Source organism: Procambarus clarkii, chromosome 11, assembly GCF_040958095.1.
Source record: "Procambarus clarkii isolate CNS0578487 chromosome 11, FALCON_Pclarkii_2.0, whole genome shotgun sequence".
NCBI lineage: Eukaryota > Metazoa > Arthropoda > Malacostraca > Decapoda > Cambaridae > Procambarus > Procambarus clarkii.
The window spans coordinates 20,873,028-20,893,126 of record NC_091160.1 but is presented as its reverse complement, the minus strand read 5'-3'; the positions used below and the strand labels follow the sequence as shown (position 1 = coordinate 20,893,126).

Sequence of the window (20,099 nt, the reverse complement as noted above, 5' to 3'; positions counted from 1 at the left end):
GCAACCAAGGCTGGCACAGGTAGCATGAACTAACAGCATTGCTGTTCAGCTTGTGACCACAGCATCACCTAAAAATGTAAAAAACCAGAGTTGAATGTAATGAAACGCCATTTTCTGGGAGAGACCCGGAGGCTCCCTGGAGCTTTACCAGGCTGATATGCTAATGTCAGACTTTGGCATCAGTCATGTGTATGGAGTACTAGGGCCTACCGGGGACCACGGCCAGAACCTGGCCCCCTCAGAGAGGCAAGGGGAGCAATGGCCTATAGAAACCCCCGTGTGGTTGGAAGCATTCTATGTCTGCCGTCGACCGGGTCAAGCATCCAGAAAGGTAAGCATTCCAAAACAAACCCCTATTCTGGTTAAAATTGCTACCTAAAGCTGAACTTGTGGATAGAACTCCCCAACAGAAAACAAGCAAACTAGTATGACGTCACACGTCACCGCGCCGCTGTCTGTGCAGCTCCCCCCCTCCCCGGGAGGGGGAAGGGGGAGCCCCAGACCTCCCACACCGGCTATCCACCCATCAGTTCTGAGGCTGGATGTCAAAACACGCGAAAACCGCCAACCGGAGGGAGGAAGGGTTGCCGGGGAGCCTCCGGGTCTCACCCAGAAAATGGTGTTTCATTACATTCAATGCTGGTTTTCTGGGGGGAGCCCCATCGGCTCCCCGGAGCTAACTACCCACAGAGGAAGGTCAAAGGGACGGAACCGGGAGGCGGACACCACGCACTCTCCACGGAAGCGAGACAACCGGCAGCAAGCGCCAATCCAAGGCACCACGGCCCCAAAAAGTCCCGGGAACAACACGAGAACAACGAGCAGCAAGGCCACCTCACTAACAACAAAAACCGGATCAACGCAAAATGCGCCCCAGACACAGATGCCGTGGCATGCAAATAACAGCGGAGGGCCGCCACTGAACACAAAACACAACACCCCCGGCCCTACCAACCAAGCACCAACAAACCATGGACCCCTCCAGAACGCAGCAGCCCCACCCCGCACCAGAAAAGATGGAGACTGCTGCCACTGAACAACCAAAACGCCAAAACCGAAGGAGCAAGAAAACTCAGCGACCCAACCCCCAGAGGCAAATGCCAAAAGGAAAAAGACCTGATGAAAAAACAAACCGGAGCCGAAGGGGCACTACCAACCGAGGAGAAGACAGAGCACGCTGACCAGAGTCCAGGACGGTGCAAGCGGCGCACGAACAGGCCGGAGACGAAACGACGCACGAGACAGCTTACTAACGGTGCAGAAGCAACACCAAGACCGAAAGCAAACCGAAGCGGCTCCGCCCGCGCCGTACAAAAAGACGCGACAGTATGTGGCAAGGCAACGGCCCCCAACCCCCACCAGAAAACCAAGCCGACACTAACAAGAGTAGCCACCTAAGAAGGGACAGGAAAAGGAAGGACCACCAAAATACCCCATACTGCCGCCAAGAGAAGTACGCAGGTGGGACACCTACCACGAGCCACCTGACCACCAACCGGAGGCGAGACCACGAGGCAGAACGTAAGCAGCCCCAACAAGGCCACTCTGAGCCCAGGAAAAGGCGGAGTTGTGGGAAGATCTCGGGCGCGACCACCGAAACCCAGGCGGCACAAAGAGATGGAACGTCTGCCGAATAGAAAAACTCCCCAAAGCAAGCAAGCCCGACAGGAGTTCAGAAACGATAGGTCCGACGCGAGACATTGCAAGACCTCGAAAAACCAACAGGCAGGGCAAGCTAGGATACCAAAGGCAGAAGGGTTGCCGCCAGAAACAGTACCCGAATCAAGGGGTACGAGCAACTGCAACAGACCGAGACAAAGTAGCACACCACAGGACACAGGCTGAAAAAACGCCCAAGAAGCCAAGGAACACACGCAGAACACCCCTGCGGCAGAGGAGGAAACAAGGAAATGCACAAGGAAATGAAGCGGAGGAAACCGACAACCCCCCCCCCCCCCCCCCAACATAGCAGCAAGTGCAGGCAAAACCGACCAAAGGAGATGCCAGGAAAACGACTGGGGAGAGGCAGGATGAAGGAGCTGAAGCACAAAAACCCCAGGAAAACCAGGGGTGGACGATCAGGCAGGGACAAAAAAAAACACACACATGAGAGGGCCAAGCCAGGGACCCGAAGACCACGAAAAACAACAAGCAAACCCCCATACGCAAACCCTAGGCACAAAACAGCAGCAAAGTGCCACACCACAACCGGACACAGGAACAAGGACACACCACCGCGAAAAACGGTACCAATGCACATGTGCAGCAGCAGCAACAGGCACCACCGCAACATGTAAAGAGCAGCTCGCTTCTGCAAAGGCAGAGAACGGAGCAGGCAGACCCCAGACAGGGCCAACAGAGACACGGCTGAACCCAGCAGGCCCAGAAACCTGCACACCAGGCGACCGACGGCGGAGAACCCCGCTCGATACCTGCTGGATGGGGTACTGTGAGATCATTTACACCCCAAGCCCAGCCCGAGGCTAGGCTAGACTGGCCAGAGGGTGGCCCACCAGGCAGCTGCTTGGAGCGGCCCGCAGGCCCACATACCCTTCACAACCAGGATGGGCTGGAACTCCTATTCGAAAACAGGCTAGTGTGCCCTGTAAGTCCACGGACGTACCGGCAATATGCGTATGCTCGCAAGTAAGTCGTGAAACAACTGCAGACCTTTGATGGTTATACAGTGTTCCCCGATTGTGCCTATAGCACCACTGCACTCCACTGGTACTATCCCACAAGTTCTTCCAGATAGGCGGGACCCAAGAGCCAGAGCTCAAACCCTGCAAGCACAACCAGGAGAGCCCTACCAGGTGAGCACATGACCAGCACCACAACCCACACACCTCATAACACGAAAAAAGGTGGATCCCCTGAATGACTCTAGCATGGGTTGGACATGCACATGAGTGGGACTGGAAGGGTTGAAAAAGGGACAGTCACTGGTGTGCGAACGGTCTCAGTCGTACAAAAATATACCTAAATAAAGACAGGTATATAAACATCTCCGCATCCAGCGCCCGGCCAAAAGACGCCAGACCGCAGAAACTCACCCGTCGAACGGAGGCACGAACGTGACACGACTCAACCGTGCCCCGAAGATCCTGGGAGCACCGCCAGGTGAAGACGCCAGAGCCGGGCCCGCAGGAGAGCAGGGTAGAGGCGAAGGAGGTGGCCCACACCCATGCCACAGGGGAAAACTTCGGCATCCTCCCCACAGCTGGAAACCAGGACACCCCCGGAGCGAAGGGGCACATACCTCAGCAAGGGAGAAGAGCGAGAGGTGAAGCACTTGAGAAAAAAGGGTGCATTCACCAGCACTGAAACACACTGCCCAGACCAAAACAAACTCCACGGCGCATGCGCAAGACACGCTGGCCGAGCCGCACAACCCGCACTGCGGGAAGGCGCCAACCAGGACTACTGCACTAGAAAAGTAGCCAAAAGAGGAAGTAGGAACAACAAAACCGGCCAACGAAGCGAAGACAGAGCCCAAAAAGGTACTTAACTGGGGCCACAAGTAGTAGCCCAACAGGGCTACAAGTAGCCCAACAGGCCCACAAGGAGCCCAACAGGGCCACAAGTAGCCCAACCGGACCACTGGCCACAAACAGCCCAACCAGGCTACAAGTAGCCCAAATCGGCAACCCGGACGAGGAGCCGACAGACGTTCCAATAATGCGAGAAGTAGCGAAAACCTTCCCGAACCCTCGAGAACACAGAAGCCAACACTAGTCCCGAAGGCACACAAAGGCACAGGCGCACCTGAGACCAGAAGTCACGTAGAACCCCAAGAACGGGAAAACATGACGAAGACACCGTCCCAAAAAGGGAGGGGGGGAGCATCCCCCCACAGGACGGAACCAACCGACTTCGGCCAAGGAACCGAGCCCTGGGGAAGAAAGACCCCACTCCGCGTAACGACAAGCCCCGCCTAGAGGGGGAGAAAAAAAACCCACGGGGTCCTACAGGGCCAAGGGCCCCCCAAGTCAGCCCCTCCCCAGCCCCGGGAACCAACACAACAGGCTCTGGGGCCGAGCCGTCCCTCCAAAGCCCCGGCCGTACCAGAAAACTGGGGCAGCCGCGAAAACACTAAGGAAGGGAGCCCACTGGCAGACTCTTACAACACGGCTGGAGGAACAGGCTCAAATGCCCCTGTCACTACCCCGGAAGGGGAATTCCCCGAGACTGCCTGAGTCTCAATACCATCTAACCCCGCCCCGATCCTACAGACAGTAAGGAACCGGATGCAGGCAGGAAGGGGGATCCAGGGGAAAGACAAGGGGGCTTGGAAGGAACCGAAGCAACCAACACCCCCAAGTCCCAACACGAACCAAAACGGAGCAGCTTCGGGGCTCCCGGGGAATAAACCACGAGAGCGTTGCCGCCACCAAGGCTCAAAGTGCAACGCCCCTGCTGCCCGCACCCGCTTAGTCAGCACAACTGGGTAACCGAGCCACAACGAGCAACAAAACTCGCAGGACTCCGGATCGAAGGTGTCATCGACCCCACAGGCAGCAGACGGAGGCAAAACAGAGAGTCACCCAGAGACAAAGGGTGAGAGCAACCCTCAAACTCACTGGAAGCAAGGGAGGACTCTGGGGTCACATCCATTGGACCCACGTGCCACCAGGGGTTTCCCAGGGTCCCGAGCGTTTACTATAAGAGGACTCGCGCTCAGGTAATCCCAGGCAGGGTACTGCTAACCGGCACTCAAAGCTACCAAACAAACTTTTTAAGAGCTGAACCCCCGGGACGTGTACACTCACGGGTCCTAGCAGGGGGTACCACCAGAAAATACTCAGAACACAAGGGACACAAGGGGCAAGAACGAAGGCAGACCCCCCACCAGGTAGATAAACAAAAAGAAAAAGAAAACCCCGCAAGAGGACAGCATACCCAAGCGGAACAGAGCCGGCCACCATGATTGGTAAAGACAAGCTGCACAGTACCCTGCGCCCCACCAGTGCAAAACTGCCCCTTACCCTAAGGCGAACAAGGGAGACAGAACACCCGAGCACACAAAGAGCGGCTGAAAACCAAACAGTAAACGGCCTAGCAGGGGCAGGACGCAAGTAACTTGTGGAGGGTGGCCCCAAGCCCCAAGGGCAGTACTTACAGGGCACCTAGGGAAGGGAACCCTACGCGCATGCAGCCCGAGTACTGGAGATTCACACCCGGCTCACACACCACCTAGAAGACAGACACCACACCCTAGGTACAGTGCTGAAACAACTACTGGAGCCGGAGCACATAACCGGTGCCTATAGCATCAGCCGAAGAACTGATGGGTGGATAGCTGGCGTGGGAGGTCTGGGGCTCCCCCTTCCCCCTCCCAGGGAGGGGGGAGGTACGCAGACAGCGGTGCGGTGACGTGTGACGTCATACTAGTTTGCTTGTTTTCTGTTGGGGAGTTCTATCCACTAGTTCGGCTTTAGGTAGCAATTTTAACCAGAATAGGGGTTTGTTTTGGAATGCTGACCTTTCTGGATGCTTGACCCGGTCGATGGCAGACATAGAATGACATTAGCATATCAGCCTAGTAAAGCTCTGGGGAGCCGATGGGGCTTCCCCAGAAAATATATGTAAATGGTATTATTTAGTGATGGTAGTATTATTGAAGACCCCTGACTGTGATAAAAATTACCAGGATTCTGATAATTGCAGGATTGTTGTGATAATTAGCGCTTCATGCCCCCTACTGTTGCTAGACTGGCTTCAGCTCCTGGTCCACTGATTCCTCGCCGTGGTGCCGCCATTTCTTCTTGGAAGATGCAGGTGTATTTATGTAGAGTGATGGGGAAGATTTAAAGTCAAAGGCAGAAATTCCTACCTTTGACTTTACAGATGTTGGGATTATCGACCTTTTCCCTGATACAGGTCACGATATGTGTGAAATGGACTACTTTACAACATATTTTGATGAGCCACTCACAGAACATACTGTTCGGAAAACGAATAAATATGAGGCTGATCTCATTGGTGAAGAATTATCAGATTTTTCACGGTTACAGCGTTGGAAAGAAACAACTGTAGGTGAAATGTATGTGTTTTTGGCACTGTGTATGTTGATGAAACTGTGTCAAACATGTAGTCAACCATAACTGGAACAAAGGCCAGACTGTTCCAACACCATAGTTCGAGAAATATGTGTCTCGAGACAGATTTGTGATACTCCTCAAGTGTCCTCATTTTACAAATAATGAAGACGAGACACAGGATGATAGACCTGTGGAGGGTGAGGCATGTCCTGAATGAACTTGTTGGAAAGATCAGAGATTTCTATGAACCAGGTCAGCAACTGGTGATTGATGAATCCCTTGTGCTTTTCAAAGGACGTTCTGCCTTCAAGCAGTATATTCCCTCCAAACGCCACAGATTTGGATTGAAATTCTTTGTACTCTGTGACTGTGAAACAGAAATTGTGTTGCACATGATAATGTATTCGGGTACAAATGTAGACATTCCTGCTAATGATAAATATGGTTTCTCAGGTAATGTGATGAAGTCACTGCTTGCACCATGGCCACATATTATACAAAAATAACTATTATAACAGTCCTTTGCTAACTAGGTTCTTGTTTGATAATAGAACTGGAGTATGTGGCACAGTGAAGGCAAAATGAAGGGCGAAAATGCCAGTGTTTGACACTGCTATGCAGGTTGGTGATTGCGAGCTAAGAAAAACTGGTGGAATGATTTCAGTGCGGTGGAAAGACTGGCGTGAAGTGAACATGTTGACCACCATTCACAATGGTTCAATGCTGATCAGTGGCAAAGTGAACAAAACCATGAAAATAACCATTATATAAACCAGATTGTGTTTTGGACTATAACATCAACTATAACTATAACGTGTTTGGTTGATAAATGTCATATGATGGTGGGGGATGTCGAGTGTGTGTGGAAAATAGTGAAATGGACCAAGAAGATGATTTTCCACCTTTTTCACGCAACAATGCTGAACAGTCACAATATGTATCTTGTGAAAACAGGTGGTAAACAAAATTTTTGTGCGTTCAGTTTTACTGTAGTGACACAATTACTGGAAAAGTTTGGCAAACCATTTCCTGGCATACCAAGGCCCATTGTGAACCCAGTATTGCACCATGCTCCCACACCCAGGCTTGCTTTCAAGGAGGCCTTTCTGACACACACAATAAGGAATATACCACCAACTGGAAAGTGTGCAGTAGGCCAGCATGAGTGCATTGTAAGACCCCACAAAAGAGGCCACAGAAACGTAAATTGGTCCCTAATATGGTGCCCAGCGTGTAAAGTCTGTTTGTGTTATGTCAAGTGTTTCGACGAGTATCACAGTCTCCAGGACTTCTAAATGTCCAATAATCGGGCAAAAACATGTACATATTGAGTGAGTGTATATACTGAAAACAATTCAAAATAAATTTCATATTTCCTGAAAAATAAAAAATTTTGTGCACATACATATGACACTAATATGTGAGAGTGTATTGAATTTATAACAGGTGTATTATAATACAACATCAAGGAACCACATATTGTACAATATCAGTTAAAAAAGTGGTTGTAAAATACACCATAGATACTGTAAATAATGCCGCAAAAATAAATTTGTGGCAACTCAGGCTGCCTGCAAGCTGCGCCACCGCTCCCAGGATGCACCACGCTTGAGCGACCAAGATATGTAACGTCATCAGCCAAGTACTTGGCTCATTTACATCATCGGTAGGTACAATTAAATTTATTTGTTATTTTTCCCATGCTCAGGGAACATAAATAAACACTTAAATAAAAATGAAAAAAATTTTGGATCTTTTTTTTTTTTTTTTGCACCTGGTGGAGTTGAAGGCTATTAACCCTTAAACCGTGCAATACATACATGTATGTAGGGAGTAACTGTCACGGAATCGCGAACTTTGTACATATATGATTGAGGGTCTATCGCATGATTTTAAATGCTATGAGATACGGGCAGCCACAGCCAATAGCAAACAGACGCCATCTTTGAAAAAAGTTGTGGGCAAAATTCCCAGGTGTGAGAGCCTTGGTACTGAGTGAGCAGCCAAGGATGGCACACACAGCATGAGCTAACAGCACTGCTGTTCAGCCTGTGAACACAACATCGCCTAAAATTGTCAAAATATATATGTACATGCTATTATTAACCCCTGCACTGCGCAAAGCGCCTTTAGGCGCTCTGAGAGTTGTGCTATTTTTTTTTTTAATTAGGCTATATTTTAATGTTTTTTAATGTTTTCATTACTCTGTGTTTTTAAATGAAAATAGTAGAGTTTGGAAGCATTTTGACATTAAATTTACCTGAATATTTATGTAAACAACTAGAATATGTCCTTGACAATTGCCCCAAGAAGTTTTTGCCGAAACCAGGTGCGCAGTGCAGGGGTTAAGCGATGATAGTATTACAGAAGACCCCTGTGATAAAAATCACCAAGATTCTGACAATAGCATGATTGTTGTGATAATGAGCGCAGTGGAGGGAGGACTAATCTTGGTGGGAGGGAGATAGTGCTGTCTGCTGACTCTGAGTGGCCACCTTTTACTGTCTGGACTCACCATACCAGCTAAGTGGTTCGCTATGGTGAACACAAATTTACATACTTATAAATAACATGTGTATAGAGTGAAATAACAGCAAAAGCAGTATGTTAGGAGGAGCCATTTTGGCGAGGGAGGTGGTGTCGTCTGCATGACTTGTCATGCATTGTATGGTGGTCACTATGCTGTTTGGGCACCATACCAGCTTAGTTGTACAGTTATGGTGAATAAAACGTGTAGATACTTATATATAATGTGTGTATATAGTGTAATAACACCACAAATAGTATGATTGGAAGTGAAATGTTGGTGCGTCTGGCTTTAAACGAGTCAGGGAGGGGAGGGAGCGTTAGCCGACTCTGTGTGGTGACGTCAGTTATTGCCTAAACTCACAATACCAGCTTAGTTGTACAGTTATGGTGAACAAAACATGTAGATCCTTATATATAATGTCTGTATATAGTGAATAAAAGCAAAAACAGTATGGTGGGAGGAAAATGTTAGCAAGTGTTGTGAGGTGAGGGAGGGAGTGGTGCCTACCCCTCATTGTTTTTTGACTCACCATACCAACTTAGTGGTTCGTTATGGTGAAAAAACATGCAGATACTTATACATAACCTGTGTATATAGTGTAATAACAGCAAAACTATTTGTTTATTGTTTTATGAACATAACTAGCTGTACCTGGCCATGCGTTGCAGTGAGTCAGCAACACGCATATGCCTTGCTGAGCCACAGCAACCATTCCCTGTCCCCCCGTCCCCCCCCCCCCCCACCATCCTCCACTTCCCCATCAACTCGTCCTTCCCCACCATTCCCCACTCCCCCATCTCCTCGTTCTCCCCACCATCCCCCATTCCCCTGTCCCCTTGTCCTCCCCACCATTCTCCACTCCCCTGTCCTTTCATCCTCCCCACCATCCTCCACTCCCCTGTCCCCTCATCCTCCCCACCATTACCCCATCCCCCATCCCCTAGTCCTCCCCACCATTACCCCCTCCCTTATCCCCTCGTCCTCCCCACCATTACCCCCTCCCCAATCCCCTCGTCCTCCCCACCATCCCCCTCCATTGTTCCCAAATGTTCTGATGTTCCCATCAGGAAAATGGGAACATCAAATGATCTGAAGTTCCTATCATGAAAAATAAGAAGAACAGTTAAAACACGAAATGAAAACAATGAAAAAATAATAAAAAAAACAACTATACTCACGAAATGAATAGTATGGTAAACAACACAGCTCAATTTCAATGCAATGTCACACAAAATAATTAAATTAAAAATGAAAATAAATCAAAATCTATGAAAATTCAATTTATCATTGTAATCAAAAACACTGAAATGGAAGGGTAACATATTTAGTATAACATGTTGTTTTTACGTGGCAACAGACGGCGCTGTTTTTCAAAAAACAAAAGTTGAATGTAATGAAACGCCATTTTCTGGGCGAGTCCTGGAGGCTCCCCGGAGCTATCCATGGCTGATATGGATACCCTAACTATTTTGCATCAGTCGATGTGGGTGAAGTTCTAGGCCTACCGGGGACCACGAGCAAGAACCTGGCCCCCTCAGAGAGGCACGGGGAGCAATCGCCCATAGAATTGCACATGTGATTTGGAGCATTCTATATCTGCCATCGACCGGGACAGGCACCCAGAAAGGTAAGCGCCACAAAACAAACCCCTATTCTGGTTAACAACAAAAATTGACAAATGAGTCGACAGAACTCCCCCAGAAAAACGAACTAACAAGCATGACGTCACACGAGCCGCGCCGCATGTCTGCGCAGCTCCCCGCTTCCCGGGAGGGGGAAGGGGGAGCCCCAGACCCCCGCGCCGGCGATCCCCGCCCCAGTTCTGAGGATGGATATCAAAACCACGGAAAAAAAGACCGGAGGGCGGGAGGATCCCGGGGAGCCTCCGGGACTCGCCCAAAAAATGGCGTTTCATTACATTCAATGCTGGTTTTCTGGGGAAGCCCCTACGCCTCCCTGGAGCTACTTCACCAAAAACTACCTAAGAAAACAAAGGGACATACCCAGGAGGCGATGGGTGCACCACTCTTCAACACGAAGTCGAGACAACAACCCAAGGACCCCTCCGGAAAGCAGCAGGCACATCATTCGCCAGAAAAAGGGAGACCGGCTGCCGACGAAGAAACCTATGACCACGACCATAGGAGCCAAAAACCACTGCGCCTGAGAAGAGCATGAAGCTCCGCCACTCGACCCCCAGAGGCCAATCCCAACATAAAAAGAGAGCCGTAGCAAAGCAAACCTGAACCAAAGGTTGGCACAACAACCAAGGAAAAGAAAATCAGGAGAGCACCCTGTCCAAAGACCAGGACGGCACAGGAAGTGCATGAGCAGGCCGGAGGTGAAACAATGCACGAGACAGCCTGTGAAATGGCGCAGAAGGAACATCGACACTGAAAGCTAGCAGCAGAAACCAAGGAGCCAGACCCAGGAATGGCCCCAAGCGCCTCTACATCCTCCGCAAGCCAATCCTATGACAGCCCCAGGAGGGAAAAGAAACGCAGGACCAAAACCAAAATACCATAAGCGTGCAATTCCACCGCCACAAGTGCAGCCGACAGGGAAGGAACCCGCATAAGGAGCTGCCCCGCACCAACATCCTGCAGAAGGGCAGAGGCGAAAAGACACTCATTAAGAGGAGCAAAATCGCCCCCAGGAAAACGAGCAGCGCCGAGACAGAGCTACGAGAAGAGATATGAACAAAAGAACAAGAAAGCCAAACACACAGAAGCTGCCTGGAATAGGACCCACAAGCCCGAGAAAGGACCGGAGGGAAGCCCAACCGAACGACGACAGACGTACCAGAAAACGGGAAGGAGCAAAACTGTCCCGAACCTCCGAGAACAAAAAGAAGCAAACACAAAGGACGAAGGCACATAAACCCCGTCGCACCCAAGACCAAAAGTCATGCAGAACCCCAAGAAGAGCGGGACATGACGGAGAAGGCCCGTCCCGGAAAAAAGGGGCGAAGACTGTAGAAAGGCACCCACCGACAGGACGGAAGCAGAATGGACAAGAAAACCGAGCCCAGGGAAGGGCCGACGCCCAAAAAGCACGTGTGGAGAGGGGAAACGGAAAAACGCCACTCCACAAAACCGCAAGCCCCGCCCAGAAGGGTAGAAAAACCCTGGCCAGGAAAAACGGGGCCTGAGGCCCACCCACGTTAGCCCCACCCCAGTCCCGGGAACCCACCCTGCAGGCCCCGGGGCTGAGTTGTCCCCCCCAAAGCCCCAGTGTCAAGAAAAAAACCCGGGACAGCCGTGAAAAACACAAAGGAAGGGAGCCCACTGGGCTCTGGAACTTGAACCGAAACCGGAAGATAGGCGAGGGGCGAGACGAAGACCCCAAGCTCAACCACAGCCAGCACAACGAGGCGAGGACAACGAGGATAGGACAGGGAATCCAAGGAACATGGAAAAACCAGGCCCGGCACAGCAAGACCGGCAAGGAAGGAGAGCCCCAGAGGGGGCACGGAAGGGCCGAACAAAATGCCGCAACCAACCCCTACACGCAGCTGCAGTACCAAAACTGCAGCAAAACGTCACCACACTCCCAGAGGAAGTGACAGGGAAGATAAAGATAAACGTAACACGAATGGCACACAAGGGGACACAGGCGGAAACCGAGTACCCAACCAAGCCACAGGGACGGTAGAAGAAACGTGTGCAGTGTAACAGGCAATCGAAGGAACACATTAGGCAGCCCAACTTGGGCTGACCCCATAAACAGCCCCAAGAGCAGAGATGAGAGCGCCCATGAAGCACAGAATTCGCTCGTCAGGCGAATGACAGGGGAGAGGCGTAACCAAAGAGCCAGAACCCAATCCTGCAAGCACAAGAAGGCGAGCACAAAACACCCTCGACACAGGAAAACATACCACCGAACAGAAACCCCCACTGTTGCACCGTGGAACAAGGTGGAGGCGGGACCCCGAACTCAAGCAAGGTTAGACAAGCATAGGAGAGGGGCAGGATGAGTACAGGCAGGAGCCGCCTCAGAAGGGCCAAGAGGCCACCCGCAGTCACCCGTGAACCGAGGAAGGCATTAGGAGGTGAGAACAAGAGCTGCCCTGTATGGGCCAATAGCCCTGCAGTAGGCACCTCGGTTGGTACGGTTCACGTTCTCAAGTACGTATGTACACCCATTCCTACTCCCAAAAACAAAAACAGCATCAGGACGAAGGAGACGCCAAACTGCACCAACTCACTTGCAGAACATAGGCGCCGAAGGGCCATGACGCAAGCCTATGAGAACGTAGCCGCCGGAGGCGGCCAGGGGGCCCATGCCGGGGAGGAGGAGGGGAGCGGCGAAGGAGGCTCCCCACCCTAAAATGTAGGGAAAAACCTTGTGACTTCCCCACAGCGGCACTCCAGAACACCCCCAAAGCAACGGGGCACAGATTGGAGAAAGAAAAGAGCGAGAGGCGAAGCCCCCCACCCTCTTCGAGAGTAAATGGATGCAGAACACCAACACGTGTGCACACCGCCCAGAACCAAAACAAACTCCCATTGCGCATGCGCAGGACATGAAAGAAAAGTAGCCCAACAAGGCGAAAAGTAGCCCAACAAGGCGAGAAGTAGCCCAACCGGCGACAAGCAGCCCAACTAGCGACAAGCAGCCCAAACGGCTACAAGGAGCCCAAACGGCTACAAGGAGCCCAAACAGCTACAAGAGAGCCCAACCTGTCCAGAACAGAAGGAACCAGTATGGAGGCAAACTTCGGGACACGCAGGAGGTAAGCCGCAAAGGTCAACCGCACCGCAGGCAAAGAGATGCGGGTAGCCGAAAACCTCTGGAAGACGGAACCGAAGAAACCACAGGGACACGGAACTGAACCCGGGGAGGAGCAGAACCCAAGCCCAAATCGTACTCAGAAGGGGGAAAAGAAAACCCCACTCCTTGCAACAGTAAGCCCCGCTCAGAAGGACGGAAATCCAGGCGGAGTGCAATGGAGCCAAAGGCCCCCAAGGCCGCTCCTCCCCAACCCCAGGAGCCTCTACACCAGGCCCCGGGGCCGAGTCGACCTCCAAAGCCCCGGCCCCACAAGAAAAAGCCGGGGCAGCCGAGAGAGATGGAAGAGAAGGGGCCCACTGCTTAGACCCCGGAGCATCGGCCGGAGGAACAGACTCGAATGCCTCCGCAGCTACCCCGGACGGGGCAACCCCCGAAACTGCCCAAGTCTCAGAACCTCTAACCCCGCCCCGACCCCCGAAGCCTGCAGACGCGTAGGGGCCGGAAGCAGGAGGGAAAAAAACAAGGGGGGTGTGGAAGGAACCAAGGCCGAAGCGACCAAAACCCCCAAGTCTGAGTCCCTACACAAAGCTGGGCAGCATCGGGGCATCCGGGGAAGCGACAAACCCGAGCGCGTTGCAACATCCTACCCTGCAACGCGCGAGCTGCCTGCACCCACGGGAATTCATCAGCAGACTGGGTGAATAGAGTCACTAACAAGCAACAAAGCTCGCAGGACTCAGGGTCGAATGTGTCACCGACCGAACAGGCAGCATGACGGAGGCCAAAAGAAGGAGAGTCACCCTGAGACAAAGGGACAGAGCAACCCTCAACTCGCACAAAGCGAGAGGGGACGCAAGGGTCTCCACTATCGGACCCAAGAGAGCCCGGGGGGTTTCCCAGGGCCCCTAGACTGGGTCTGCTAAGGGTTATCCCAGGAAGGGCACTGCTAACCGGCGCCCCAAACTACCAAGCAAACTGCTAAAGCTGAACCCACGGGACGTGTCCACTCGCGAGGGCAAAGCAGGGGGTGCCACCACACAAACGAACCTAATATAAGGGGAGGGGAACACAAGGCAGACCCCCCTACCAGGCAAAAACAAATATAAAAGAAAAACCACACAAGTGGACAACGTACCCAGAGGGAACAGAGCCGGCCGCTGTCATAGGTGAAAACTAGCTACGCAGTACCCTGCGCCCCACCAGTGCAATAACTACAACTTACCCCAAGGTAAACAAGGGAGTAAAATCCCCAAACCCTCGGGGCGGCCAAACGCCAAGCAGCGAAAAGCCAACAGAGGTAGACCCAAGGTGACTTGTGGAAGGCAACCCCAAGCCCCAAGGGCGGTACTTACAGGGCACTCAGGGAAGGTGACCCTAAGCACAAGCAGCCCGAGTACCTGAGAATACTACTCCCAGCTCACACGACCACCGTAAGAGCAGCACTGCAAACAAGTCACAGCACTGAGACAAGACTGGAGCTGGAGCCACACGACCGTGCATTATCCCATCAGCCGAGGAACTGAGGCGGGGATCGCCGGCGCGGGGGTCTGGGGCTCCCCCTTCCCCCTCCCGGGGAGGGGGGAGCTGTGCAGACATGTGGCGCGGCTCGCGTGACGTCATGCTTGTTAGTTTGTTTTCCTGGGGGAGTTCTGTCCACTCGTTTGTTGATTTTTGTTGTTAACCAGAATAGGGGTTTGTTTTGTGGCGCTTACCTTTCTGGGTGCCTGTCCCGGTCGATGGCAGATATAGAATGCTCCAAATCACATGTGCATTCTATGGGCCATTGCTCCCCGTGCCTCTCTGAGGGGGCCAGGTTCTGGCTCGTGGTCCCCGGTAGGCCTAGAACTCTACCCACATCGACTGATGCAAAATAGTTAGGGTATCCATATCAGCCATGGATAGCTCTGGGGAGCCGTAGGGGCTCCCCCCAGAAAACCAGCGTTAAATGTAATGAAACGCCATTTTCTGGGTGAGCCCCGGAGGCTCCCTGGAGCTTATCAGGCTAATGTATGTTATATTAGACCGGGACATTAGCTAAGGAGTTCAGACCTACCAGGGACCAGTGCCAGAACCTGGTCCCTTCAGAGAGGTTTCAGGGAGCAATGACCCTGGAAAACCCCCTTGTGGTTGGGGTTTTCCTTATCGCCATTGACCGGGGTTAGGCACCCAGAAAGGTAGGCATAACAAAACAAACCCTACATGGTAAAAAACTTAAAACAAGGAACTGAATAGAGAGGTAGAAACTCCCTACAATCCCAAGGAAACAAGCAAACATCACACTTTACTGCCACACCAGTCGTCCGTGCAGCCCTCTCCACCCCGAGAGGGGGAGGGGGGAGCCCCGGACCTCACCGCGCTGGCTGCCTAGCATCAGTTCGGAAGCTAAGCTTCAACCAACGTGAAAAACCGCCATCCGATGGGAGGGAGGGTTGCCAGGGAGCCTCCGGGGCTCACCCAGAAAATGGCGTTTCATTACATTCATTGTTAGTTTTCTGTGGGGAGCCCCTTCGGCTCCCTAGAGCATCATACCCAAAGAGAAGGAAAAGAAAGGGCTAACCCGAGAGGCGGCCGCCACAAACTCCGCAACGCGAAGCCGAGACAACAGGTTGCAACCTGCGACCCAAGGCAACAAGAACGCACAGGAGCAGATGCGCGCATAAAGAACAGGCGACCAGGAACCTGTGCGACCCTCAAATCCTCTCTCCCGAAATGAGCCCTAGATGTCACCAACACAGCAGCAAAAGCTGCAAACGTCTGAACAGCACGGGTGCAAGGATAGACCGCAGGCTGGAAGACCTAAAAACTCTGCGGACGACCTGGGAGACCCGAGCCCTGAAACAGGGAACTGGATCAACCCAAAGCGCATCCCCAGACAAGGTACGCAGGTAACGGCAAAAAGCGCAACAGGACAAAACAGGATGCACCCCCGGCCGAACCAATCAAGCATCAATAACCCAAGAACCCTCCCCCCCCCCCAGTAAGCAGCTGTCTCGACCGTCGCCAGAAGGACGGAGAAAGGCTGCAAACGTACAAACCTACCACCAGTACCAAAGAGCAGAAACCTGAACCGAAGGGGTTACCACAAACTGAGAAGATAAGAGGGCACCCTGATCAAGGACCAGGACGGCTCAGGCGACGTATGAGCAGGCCGGAGGTGAAACAAAACATCAGAAAGCGTACGGAACGGGGCAGATGTGACATCCACCCCTCACACAAGCTGGAGCGGCTCCACAAGCACCGTACAAAACGAGGCGTCAGTAAGAAACATCAAATAACTGTAGTCCTGAAAACCCAAGAGAGGACAAGACAACCCGATGCGAAAGAGAGGACGACCTACGAAGAGCAAGAAAAAGGTGCATAGAAACACCAGGAACATCATACTGTCACTGAGACAAAGCTCGCAGGTGGGACACTATCAACACAACCACCTGATCATCCCCAGAGATGGCGATACCAGAGTAAAAAAAACCAGACGCGAAGAGCCGAGGAGAAAGCCGAACCAGTCATGTACAAGACCGGTCCGACCTGCCGAAAGAGGCGGAGCCGCGGGAAAACGCTCCGGGTTCGGACCCTATCAAGCATCATCTGAAAATAAAGCTGAGCAGGCCACCAAGGGGCCATGAAGACTACTCTCTTGGGAATGGGCTCCAACCGAGCCAGAACCCGAAGCAACAACTGTACCGGGAGAAGAGGAACAGGTAGCCCCACCTCGACCAGTCCTGCCGAAAGGCATCCACCGTGAACGTCTCGCAGGCGGGTAAGGGCGCCACATAGAAAGGGTGATGCCTAGACCACGCCGACTCGAAGACGCCCATGACCAGGAGTCCATACATCCGGCAGAGCCAACGAAACGAGTAGGTGACGACTGGCCAATCCGTAAACAGAGGAATGAACCGATACAGGCTGTCCGTCAGGACGTAGGACACACCCCGGACATGAACCTCACGGTTAGCCAAACCCCGAGAATCCAGCAAAGGAGCCACTCGAAGGGACCAACCCCAAAGGCAAACACCTAAGAGAAACCCTGTGGTTCTGGCAAAGAACTGCCAGAGAACAGTCCGAATGGAGCTGAATGGTAGAGCACCGAGTGACCCGAACCCTCCGAAGTGCAAACCAAACAGCCACGAACTCCTGAACTGTGCTGTGAGCCCGACGGACGGACAGACCACACCATTCCCGGCCGACCTGGTGAGCACTGGTCACAAAGCCCTAGCCGAGAGATGACCCATCCATGAACACATCGAGCGAAAGCTCAGGGAGGTGCCAAGGCACGGAACCCCGAAAACCCCAAAGAGGAAGCTAGTGACCCAGCACCAACATAAGATCCCCAGAGGAACGAACCCAACGATTGCAAGAGAGACGGAAAGGGAGTCTCCGAAGGAACCATACAGACGCCGAAGCCAAACCTGACCCTGCGGGCAGACCAGCATGTCGAAGTTCAGACTCCCGAACAACTGCTCAAGCAACCGCCGAGCAACCCGGGACCCCCCTCATAAACAGCCGAAGGCGGGACCACAACCGCAGCAACACTTCTGGAGGGAAGGACAAGGAGCGGCCCAAGAGCCCTAAACAAGACCCAGCCAGGTCCGAACCCGGGCCGTTAACAGACGGAACGGCCTCCAGATCACCAGGAAACTAAACCCGGCAATCTGGAAAGAACCACACACCTGACGAGCAGACAAGCGGACCGACTGGGAGCCCACACCAGCCAGTCGTCGAGGTAGGCCAGACACCAAATCCCAAGTAGACTCAGACAGGGCACCAAGATCCGGTAAAGATGAGTAAATACACCAAGTGCCAATTACAAACAAGGGAAGGCAACAAAAGCGGCAAGCCTGAAGCCCCACCACCAACTGTGCCAGTCCCGGAAAACTGGAGAAGAACGTGCCAAGAACTGATGGCCCTGGACCTGGAGGTCCAGGGCCACCATCCAGGCACCCGGCCCCAACAGAAGCCGGACCAGAGACAACAGTCCTCCGATGAGGGCATAGAAACCAGGGCACAGACTGGAGAAGTCCAGAAGAACCGCAGATTCGCCAGGCCCATTGTCTGGATGGTAACCCCAGAAGGATGGGGCGGATCGACCAGACGGGAACCCCAGAAGGATGGGACGGATTGACCAGACGGGAACCCCAGAAGGATGGGGCAGATCGACCACGTCCAACGCACCCACTAAGATGACATGATGAAGCGCAGGGGAAGAAGCCCACCCCACCAGCTCTGAACGCCCCAAAGGGGAAACAGCCGTCCGCCGCCGCCACCAGAGGCTGGAAGACAACCAAAAGCGCCCACTAACTGCGGGACCATGGGAGGGTCAACAGAGCAAGCTGCTCCCCCAGCGCCCCGTCAACAGCGAAGGGAACAGAGCCCCTTCCGAAAGAAAAAGCATACATACAAATATACACACACATACACATTATGTACATATACATGTACATACACAAACCCATAAATACACACAAAGGTGTATTACACACACACGTGTATGCACATACACATGTGCACACACACACAGTGTACACATGCACATGTACATGAAAGCTGAAAATGAACCTAATTGAGGCAAAACGTCTAAATGGGGATAGAAATGAAGAAAACAGAAATTCATTTTTCTACAAAGTGACAGGGACTGGAAAGCTTGTGAAATGGTACATAAAAACAAAGCAACAAGATCAGTAGTGGAAGGGGGAGTAAAGAGCAAAGAAAAAGGGAACATGTTCCTGAAAATTGTATATACCAACATAAATGGAGTGAGGTCAAAAACTTTGGAGTTGCAAGATATAATCCAGCTTAGGGTCCCAGATATTGTCGCATTATCAGAGACGAAACTTGATGGAAATATAATAAATGAAGTCATATTTCCAAGAGGCTATTCAGTTTGGAGATGTGACAGGAAAACTAGGAAGGTAAGAGTGTTAATATTTGAAAACCCTCGAGATATTGACATAATGGCATTGCAGATCTGGAATCAGGATGATAAGCTGATAACTTTAAATACCTACAGACCACCAGCAAGCAACACATGGACAAAGGAAGAACTGGATGACAAACGAGAGGGCGTCATAATGGTCATGAGAGATATTATTGTACAAGCAGATAAAGATAAATCACGACTGTTGAGACTGGGGGACTTCAATTTTATACCAATAGACTGGGAGGCCTATGAAGCAAGAAAGGAGGACTTTTGGACATGCAGATTTGTGAACCTCATTCTGGAGACATTCTTGTATCAACACATAAAGCAGGCCACAAGAATGAGGGAAGGAGATGTACCGTCAGTACTGGATCTAGTATTCACCAGAAAAGAAGAAGAGATATTTGACATCCAGTACCTTCCTCCCTTGGGAAAGAGTGATCACGTCCTATTAGACATTGATTATGCTTAAAGATATCATCTAGAAGAAAATGGGGACATTGAAACAGTTGATAAACTCGATTTAAGGAGAGGTCACTATGGGGAACTTCAAAATTTTTTAATGAGTGTAATTGGACAGAATTGTTGCTAGGCAGGGAAGTAAATGAAATGTATGCCAAATTTTTTAAAATATACGAGGAAGGCACACAAACATTCATACCAAAACAGAGATGCAGGGCCAGAAAACAGGAGTGGTTCGACTGAAATTGTGAGAGGGCCAGAGACCAAAAGATACAAAAATGGAATCAGTATAGGAAGAGGCCAAACCCCCAAACATACCAGCGATACAAAGATGCGAGAAACAACTATACGACAGTAAGGAGAGAGGCAGAAAGAAGTTTTGAAAAAGGGATAGTGGATAAATGTAAAACAGAACCGG

General features: G+C 51.7%; 1 protein-coding gene and 1 pseudogene across 1 annotated transcript in view; one reads left to right on the top strand and one right to left on the bottom strand.

Annotated features, from left to right (window-relative positions):
- Positions 1-20,099, bottom strand: part of TBC1D5 (TBC1 domain family member 5) — a gene marked incomplete in the record, with an annotated part of 601,299 nt that overhangs the window by 244,848 nt on the left and 336,352 nt on the right.
- Positions 18,083-20,099, top strand: part of LOC123758392 (uncharacterized) — a 48,016-nt pseudogene continuing 45,999 nt past the window's right edge.